The 10000-nt window shown below is 44.6% G+C and overlaps 1 protein-coding gene across 1 annotated transcript in view; it reads left to right on the top strand.

The window, feature by feature from the left end:
• LOC144513855 (atrial natriuretic peptide receptor 1) overlaps positions 1 to 10000 on the top strand; it is a 27545-nt gene that overhangs the window by 3217 nt on the left and 14328 nt on the right. The gene's annotated exons all lie outside the window — the stretch shown is intronic.

Here is a 10000-nt window from a genome sequence, read left to right as displayed (position 1 = left end):
CGTAAAATCAGGACGTTTGGACAGTGGCTGTCAGCGTCTGATGCGACGAAAAAGGCGTCTTTCAGCGTGTTTGTGTAACGCACCGGGGAGAGCAGCAGTTAGAGAGGATTTAGAGAGGAGTATGTAAGGAGGTTGGTTGGGGGGGTGGATGGGTCAAACACAGGACTTTCACCCAGGACAGCGGGGTTCACGTCCCGCTTGTCACGCTTGCTGTAGTCGCTAACCGTACGCCCACCCACGACCCTTTCCTTAACATAACTGCGTCACAAGGGACGTCAATAGTCCCGACCAAGCGCGTTTACTTATAGCGCTAAAGGGGACGCCAATAGTCCCGACCAAGCGCGTTTACTTATAGCGCTAAAGGGACGGCAATAGTCCCGACCAAGCGCGTTTACTTATAGCGCTAAAGGGGACGGCAATAGTCCCGACCGAGCACGTTTACTTATAGCGCTAAAGGCGACTTTTAGCGTCAATAAGAACGACAAAGGCAGCTGACCGAGCGTCCAGATTTCACGAGATGAGTGTGAGAACGTGTTGGACACAGCATAACATATGCATTCATCAGATATTTTACCGTTTGTATTTAACGGTTTTAATTTTAAAATGACTTGGTAGCAGAGGGCCCCCCATGATGAAGCTCCGCCCCCCCCACTGTACTGAGAGTCTAGCTCCGCCCCTGGCGATAACGTTGTTGAATATGGCGGTAAATAAACAGATAATACAACAAACTGCTTGTTGAGTTTAAAACTAATGGAAGGAAATCATGTCCAACTGTCTTTTACTGAACACGCTGAAGATTGAACTGATGTTGACATCTCTTGAGTGTCTCTCGCCGTGTGTTTACTGCGCTGGGTGATATCGCCATGACGATAAAGAGAGGAGTTATTGTGAATCCCTATTGTCTTCTGACGATCTTTATTTACCATATTGTTCAGCGTACACATTATGTTCCCAGACTTTGTGGCAGACCTACTTTCAACATGTGAGGATTAGAAAAACTCACTTTCAGCATTGTGAGAGAAAGTAAAACAGAAATAAGACAAAAAAATATGAAGAATCATGCTTAAATATAATGTTTCCATTACAGTAGCACATGTAGCCTACCTATGGAGTTGTAAACAAAGTCTGTGTTCAATACATATAATAGTGCCGTGTCAATGATATAGTTATATATATATGATATAGTTATATATATAGTAGCCTGTTCAGCACCATCGCTGTCCATCGGCTGTCGCTGTCCGTGGTGCTGAAACATACTTGACTGGCAAACTGCTTTCTTTGTTTGTTTGTTTGTTTGTCAATACAAACTTGTCAAAACATTTGGCTTTTCTTTGTGTTTTATTTGACATACAGGCTTACTTGGCTTAACAGGTGACACACCAAGCCGTTCTCATTCGAACTCGTAAAATCAGGACGTTTGGACAGTGGCTGTCAGCGTCTGATGCGACGAAAAAGGCGTCTTTCAGCGTGTTTGTGTAACGCACCGGGGGAGAGCAGCAGTTAGAGAGGATTTAGAGAGGAGTATGTAAGGAGGTTGGTTGGGGGGGTGGATGGGTCAAACACAGGACTTTCACCCAGGACAGCGGGGTTCACGTCCTGCTTGTCACGCTTGCTGTAGTCGCTAACCGTACGCCCACCCACGACCCTTTCCTTAACATAACTGCGTCAAAAGGGACGTCAATAGTCCCGACCAAGCGCGTTTACTTATAGCTCTAAAGGGACGCCAATAGTCCCGACCAAGCGCGTTACTTATAGCGCTAAAGGGGACGCCAATAGTCCCGACCAAGCGCGTTTACTTATAGCGCTAAAGGGACGGCAATAGTCCCGACCAAGCGCGTTTACTTATAGCGCTAAAGGGACGCCAATAGTCCCGACCAAGCGCGTTTACTTATAGCGCTAAAGGGACGCCAATAGTCCCGACCGAGCACGTTTACTTATAGCGCTAAAGGAGACTTTTAGCGTCAATAAGAACGACAAAGGCAGCTGACCGAGCGTCCAGATTTCACGAGATGAGTGTGAGAACGTGTTGGACACAGCATAACATATGCATTCATCAGATATTTTACCGTTTGTATTTAACGGTTTTAATTTTAAAATGACTTGGTAGCAGAGGGCCCCCCATGATGAAGCTCCGCCCCCCACTGTACTGAGAGTCTAGCTCCGCCCCTGGCGATAACGTTGTTGAATATGGCGGTAAATAAACAGATAATACAACAAACTGCTTGTTGAGTTTAAAACTAATGGAAGGAAATCATGTCCAACTGTCTTTTACTGAACACGCTGAAGATTGAACTGATGTTGACATCTCTTGAGTATCTCTCGCCGTGTGTTTACTGCGCTGGGTGATATCGCCATGACGATAAAGAGAGGAGTTATTGTGAATCCCTATTGTCTTCTGACGATCTTTATTTACCATATTGTTCAGCGTACACATTACGTTCCCAGACTTTGTGGCAGACCTACTTTCAACATGTGAGGATTAGAAAAACTCACTTTCAGCATTGTGAGAGAAAGTAAAACAGAAATAAGACAAAAAATATGAAGAATCATGCTTAAATATAATGTTTCCATTACAGTAGCACATGTAGCCTACCTATGGAGTTGTAAACAAAGTCTGTGTTCAATACATATAATAGTGCCGTGTCAATGATATAGTTATATATATATGATATAGTTATATATATAGTAGCCTGTTCAGCACCATCGCTGTCCATCGGCTGTCGCTGTCCGTGGTGCTGAAACATACTTGACTGGCAAACTACTGTTTGTTTGTTTGTTTGTTTGTCAATACAAACTTGTCAAAACATTTGGCTTTTCTTTGTGTTTTATTTGACTTACAGGCTTACTTGGCTTAACAGGTGACACACCAAGCCGTTCTCATTCCGAACTCGTAAAATCAGGACGTTTGGACAGTGGCTGTCAGCGTCTGATGCGACGAAAAAGGCGTCTTTCAGCGTGTTTGTGTAACGCACCGGGGAGAGCAGCAGTTAGAGAGGATTTAGAGAGGAGTATGTAAGGAGGTTGGTTGGGGGGGTGGATGGGTCAAACACAGGACTTTCACCCAGGACAGCGGGGTTCACGTCCTGCTTGTCACGCTTGCTGTAGTCGCTAACCGTACGCCCACCCACGACCCTTTCCTTAACATAACTGCGTCAAAAGGGACGTCAATAGTCCCGACCAAGCGCGTTTACTTATAGCTCTAAAGGGACGCCAATAGTCCCGACCAAGCGCGTTTACTTATAGCGCTAAAGGGACGCCAATAGTCCCGACCAAGCGCGTTTACTTATAGCGCTAAAGGGACGGCAATAGTCCCGACCGAGCGCGTTTACTTATAGCTCTAAAGGGACGCCAATAGTCCCGACCAAGCGCGTTTACTTATAGCGCTAAAGGGACGGCAATAGTCCCGACCAAGCGCGTTTACTTACAGCGCTAAAGGGACGCCAATAGTCCCGACCGAGCACGTTTACTTATAGCGCTAAAGGCGACTTTTAGCGTCAATAAGAACGACAAAGGCAGCTGACCGAGCGTCCAGATTTCACGAGATGAGTGTGAGAACGTGTTGGACACAGCATAACATATGCATTCATCAGATATTTTACCGTTTGTATTTAACGGTTTTAATTTTAAAATGACTTGGTAGCAGAGGGCCCCCCATGATGAAGCTCCGCCCCCCACTGTACTGAGAGTCTAGCTCCGCCCCTGGCGATAACGTTGTTGAATATGGCGGTAAATAAACAGATAATACAACAAACTGCTTGTTGAGTTTAAAACTAATGGAAGGAAATCATGTCCAACTGTCTTTTACTGAACACGCTGAAGATTGAACTGATGTTGACATCTCTTGAGTGTCTCTCGCCGTGTGTTTACTGCGCTGGGTGATATCGCCATGACGATAAAGAGAGGAGTTATTGTGAATCCCTATTGTCTTCTGACGATCTTTATTTACCATATTGTTCAGCGTACACATTATGTTCCCAGACTTTGTGGCAGACCTACTTTCAACATGTGAGGATTAGAAAAACTCACTTTCAGCATTGTGAGAGAAAGTAAAACAGAAATAAGACAAAAAATATGAAGAATCATGCTTAAATATAATGTTTCCATTACAATAGCACATGTAGCCTACCTATGGAGTTGTAAACAAAGTCTGTGTTCAATACATATAATAGTGCCGTGTCAATGATATAGTTATATATATATGATATAGTTATATATATAGTAGCCTGTTCAGCACCATCGCTGTCCATCGGCTGTCGCTGTCCGTGGTGCTGAAACATACTTGACTGGCAAACTGCTTTCTTTGTTTGTTTGTTTGTTTGTCAATACAAACTTGTCAAAACATTTGGCTTTTCTTTGTGTTTTATTTGACATACAGGCTTACTTGGCTTAACAGGTGACACACCAAGCCGTTCTCATTCCGAACTCGTAAAATCAGGACGTTTGGACAGTGGCTGTCAGCGTCTGATGCGACGAAAAAGGCGTCTTTCAGCGTGTCTGTGTAACGCACCGGGGAGAGCAGCAGTTAGAGAGGATTTAGAGAGGAGTATGTAAGGAGGTTGGTTGGGGGGGGGGTGGATGGGTCAAACACAGGACTTTCACCCAGGACAGCGGGGTTCACGTCCTGCTTGTCACGCTTGCTGTAGTCGCTAACCGTACGCCCACCCACGACCCTTTCCTTAACATAACTGCGTCAAAAGGGACGTCAATAGTCCCGACCAAGCGCGTTTACTTATAGCGCTAAAGGGACGCCAATAGTCCCGACCAAGCGCGTTTACTTATAGCGCTAAAGGGGACGCCAATAGTCCCGACCAAGCGCGTTTACTTATAGCGCTAAAGGGGACGGCAATAGTCCCGACCAAGCGCGTTTACTTATAGCGCTAAAGGGACGCCAATAGTCCCGACCGAGCACGTTTACTTATAGCGCTAAAGGCGACTTTTAGCGTCAATAAGAACGACAAAGGCAGCTGACCGAGCGTCCAGATTTCACGAGATGAGTGTGAGAACGTGTTGGACACAGCATAACATATGCATTCATCAGATATTTTACCGTTTGTATTTAACGGTTTTAATTTTAAAATGACTTGGTAGCAGAGGGCCCCCCATGATGAAGCTCCGCCCCCCCCACTGTACTGAGAGTCTAGCTCCGCCCCTGGCGATAACGTTGTTGAATATGGCGGTAAATAAACAGATAATACAACAAACTGCTTGTTGAGTTTAAAACTAATGGAAGGAAATCATGTCCAACTGTCTTTTACTGAACACGCTGAAGATTGAACTGATGTTGACATCTCTTGAGTGTCTCTCGCCGTGTGTTTACTGCGCTGGGTGATATCGCCATGACGATAAAGAGAGGAGTTATTGTGAATCCCTATTGTCTTCTGACGATCTTTATTTACCATATTGTTCAGCGTACACATTATGTTCCCAGACTTTGTGGCAGACCTACTTTCAACATGTGAGGATTAGAAAAACTCACTTTCAGCATTGTGAGAGAAAGTAAAACAGAAATAAGACAAAAAAATATGAAGAATCATGCTTAAATATAATGTTTCCATTACAGTAGCACATGTAGCCTACCTATGGAGTTGTAAACAAAGTCTGTGTTCAATACATATAATAGTGCCGTGTCAATGATATAGTTATATATATATGATATAGTTATATATATAGTAGCCTGTTCAGCACCATCGCTGTCCATCGGCTGTCGCTGTCCGTGGTGCTGAAACATACTTGACTGGCAAACTGCTTTCTTTGTTTGTTTGTTTGTTTGTCAATACAAACTTGTCAAAACATTTGGCTTTTCTTTGTGTTTTATTTGACATACAGGCTTACTTGGCTTAACAGGTGACACACCAAGCCGTTCTCATTCCGAACTCGTAAAATCAGGACGTTTGGACAGTGGCTGTCAGCGTCTGATGCGACGAAAAAGGCGTCTTTCAGCGTGTCTGTGTAACGCACCGGGGAGAGCAGCAGTTAGAGAGGATTTAGAGAGGAGTATGTAAGGAGGTTGGTTGGGGGGGTGGATGGGTCAAACACAGGACTTTCACCCAGGACAGCGGGGTTCACGTCCCGCTTGTCACGCTTGCTGTAGTCGCTAACCGTACGCCCACCCACGACCCTTTCCTTAACATAACTGCGTCAAAAGGGACGCCAATAGTCCCGACCAAGCGCGTTTACTTATAGCGCTAAAGGGACGGCAATAGTCCCGACCAAGCGCGTTTACTCATAGCGCTAAAGGGACGGCAATAGTCCCGACCAAGCACGTTTACTTATAGCGCTAAAGGGACGACAATAGTCCCGACCAAGCACGTTTACTTATAGCGCTAAAGGGACGCCAATAGTCCCGACCAAGCACGTTTACTTATAGCGCTAAAGGGACGGCAATAGTCCCGACCAAGCACGTTTACTTATAGCGCTAAAGGGACGGCAATAGTCCAGACCAAGCACGTTTACTTATAGCGCTAAAGGGACGCCAATAGTCCCCACCAAGCGCGTTTACTTATAGCGCTAAAGGCGACTTTTAGCGTCAATAAGAACGACAAAGGCAGCTGACCGAGCGTCCAGATTTCACGAGATGAGTGTGAGAACGTGTTGGACACAGCATAACATATGCATTCATCAGATATTTTACCGTTTGTATTTAACGGTTTTAATTTTAAAATGACTTGGTAGCAGAGGGCCCACCATGATGAAGCTCCGCCCCCCACTGTACTGAGAGTCTAGCTCCGCCCCTGGCGATAACGTTGTTGAATATGGCGGTAAATAAACAGATAATACAACAAACTGCTTGTTGAGTTTAAAACTAATGGAAGGAAATCATGTCCAACTGTCTTTTACTGAACACGCTGAAGATTGAACTGATGTTGACATCTCTTGAGTGTCTCTCGCCGTGTGTTTACTGCGCTGGGTGATATCGCCATGACGATAAAGAGAGGAGTTATTGTGAATCCCTATTGTCTTCTGACGATCTTTATTTACCATATTGTTCAGCGTACACATTATGTTCCCAGACTTTGTGGCAGACCTACTTTCAACATGTGAGGATTAGAAAAACTCACTTTCAGCATTGTGAGAGAAAGTAAAACAGAAATAAGACAAAAAAATATGAAGAATCATGCTTAAATATAATGTTTCCATTACAGTAGCACATGTAGCCTACCTATGGAGTTGTAAACAAAGTCTGTGTTCAATACATATAATAGTGCCGTGTCAATGATATAGTTATATATATATGATATAGTTATATATATAGTAGCCTGTTCAGCACCATCGCTGTCCATCGGCTGTCGCTGTCCGTGGTGCTGAAACATACTTGACTGGCAAACTGCTCTTTGTTTGTTTGTTTGTTTGTCAATACAAACTTGTCAAAACATTTGGCTTTTCTTTGTGTTTTATTTGACATACAGGCTTACTTGGCTTAACAGGTGACACACCAAGCCGTTCTCATTCGAACTCGTAAAATCAGGACGTTTGGACAGTGGCTGTCAGCGTCTGATGCGACGAAAAAAGGCGTCTTTCAGCGTGTTTGTGTAACGCACCGGGGAGAGCAGCAGTTAGAGAGGATTTAGAGAGGAGTATGTAAGGAGGTTGGTTGGGGGGGGTGGATGGGTCAAACACAGGACTTTCACCCAGGACAGCGGGGTTCACGTCCTGCTTGTCACGCTTGCTGTAGTCGCTAACCGTACGCCCACCCACGACCCTTTCCTTAACATAACTGCGTCAAAAGGGGACGTCAATAGTCCCGACCAAGCGCGTTTACTTATAGCGCTAAAGGGGACGGCAATAGTCCCGACCAAGCGCGTTACTTATAGCGCTAAAGGGGCGCAATAGTCCCGACCAAGCGCGTTTACCTATAGCGCTAAAGGGGACGCCAATAGTCCCGACCGAGCACGTTTACTTATAGCGCTAAAGGCGACTTTTAGCGTCAATAAGAACGACAAAGGCAGCTGACCGAGCGTCCAGATTTCACGAGATGAGTGTGAGAACGTGTTGGACACAGCATAACATATGCATTCATCAGATATTTTACCGTTTGTATTTAACGGTTTTAATTTTTAAAAATGACTTGGTAGCAGAGGGCCCCCCCATGATGAAGCTCCGCCCCCCCCACTGTACTGAGAGTCTAGCTCCGCCCCTGGCGATAACGTTGTTGAATATGGCGGTAAATAAACAGATAATACAACAAACTGCTTGTTGAGTTTAAAACTAATGGAAGGAAATCATGTCCAACTGTCTTTTACTGAACACGCTGAAGATTGAACTGATGTTGACATCTCTTGAGTGTCTCTCGCCGTGTGTTTACTGCGCTGGGTGATATCGCCATGACGATAAAGAGAGGAGTTATTGTGAATCCCTATTGTCTTCTGACGATCTTTATTTACCATATTGTTCAGCGTACACATTATGTTCCCAGACTTTGTGGCAGACCTACTTTCAACATGTGAGGATTAGAAAAACTCACTTTCAGCATTGTGAGAGAAAGTAAAACAGAAATAAGACAAAAAATATGAAGAATCATGCTTAAATATAATGTTTCCATTACAGTAGCACATGTAGCCTACCTATGGAGTTGTAAACAAAGTCTGTGTTCAATACATATAATAGTGCCGTGTCAATGATATAGTTATATATATATGATATAGTTATATATATAGTAGCCTGTTCAGCACCATCGCTGTCCATCGGCTGTCGCTGTCCGTGGTGCTGAAACATACTTGACTGGCAAACTGCTGTTTGTTTGTCAATACAAACTTGTCAAAACATTTGGCTTTTCTTTGTGTTTTATTTGACATACAGGCTTACTTGGCTTAACAGGTGACACACCAAGCCGTTCTCATTCCGAACTCGTAAAATCAGGACGTTTGGACAGTGGCTGTCAGCGTCTGATGCGACGAAAAAGGCGTCTTTCAGCGTGTTTGTGTAACGCACCGGGGAGAGCAGCAGTTAGAGAGGATTTAGAGAGGAGTATGTAAGGAGGTTGGTTGGGGGGGTGGATGGGTCAAACACAGGACTTTCACCCAGGACAGCGGGGTTCACGTCCTGCTTGTCACGCTTGCTGTAGTCGCTAACCGTACGCCCACCCACGACCCTTTCCTTAACATAACTGCGTCAAAAGGGACGTCAATAGTCCCGACCAAGCGCGTTTACTTATAGCGCTAAAGGGACGTCAATAGTCCCGACCAAGCGCATTTACTTACAGCGCTAAAGGGACGGCAATAGTCCCGACCGAGCACGTTTACTTATAGCGCTAAAGGCGACTTTTAGCGTCAATAAGAACGACAAAGGCAGCTGACCGAGCGTCCAGATTTCACGAGATGAGTGTGAGAACGTGTTGGACACAGCATAACATATGCATTCATCAGATATTTTACCGTTTGTATTTAACGGTTTTAATTTTAAAATGACTTGGTAGCAGAGGGCCCCCCATGATGAAGCTCCGCCCCCCACTGTACTGAGAGTCTAGCTCCGCCCCTGGCGATAACGTTGTTGAATATGGCGGTAAATAAACAGATAATACAACAAACTGCTTGTTGAGTTTAAAACTAATGGAAGGAAATCATGTCCAACTGTCTTTTACTGAACACGCTGAAGATTGAACATAAAAACGCAGCACTAAAAACAGAATGACAGTTATATTTAAAGAGCAGTTTTCGGCTGATGTTGACATCTCTTGAGTGTCTCTCGCCGTGTGTTTACTGCGCTGGGTGATATCGCCATGACGATAAAGAGAGGAGTTATTGTGAACCCCTATTGTCTTCTGACGATCTTTATTTACCATATTGTTTACTCCATAAATACTACAGAAACAGGAGATATTCCAGCTTCCATCATATGGGTGATGCCTAACTCTCTCTCTGTCTCTCTCTCTCTCTCCTTCTGTCTCTCTCTCTCTATCTTTCCTTCTGTCTCTCTCTCTCTGTCTCTCTCTCTCTCTCTCCTTCTGTCTCTCTCTCTGTCTCTCTCTCTCTCTCTCCTTCTGTCTCTCTCTCTCTCTCTCTCT

Source organism: Sander vitreus, unplaced genomic scaffold (genome assembly GCF_031162955.1).
Source record: "Sander vitreus isolate 19-12246 unplaced genomic scaffold, sanVit1 ctg357_0, whole genome shotgun sequence".
Classification (NCBI taxonomy): domain Eukaryota; kingdom Metazoa; phylum Chordata; class Actinopteri; order Perciformes; family Percidae; genus Sander; species Sander vitreus.
This window is presented reverse-complemented; position numbering and strand designations above follow the sequence as displayed.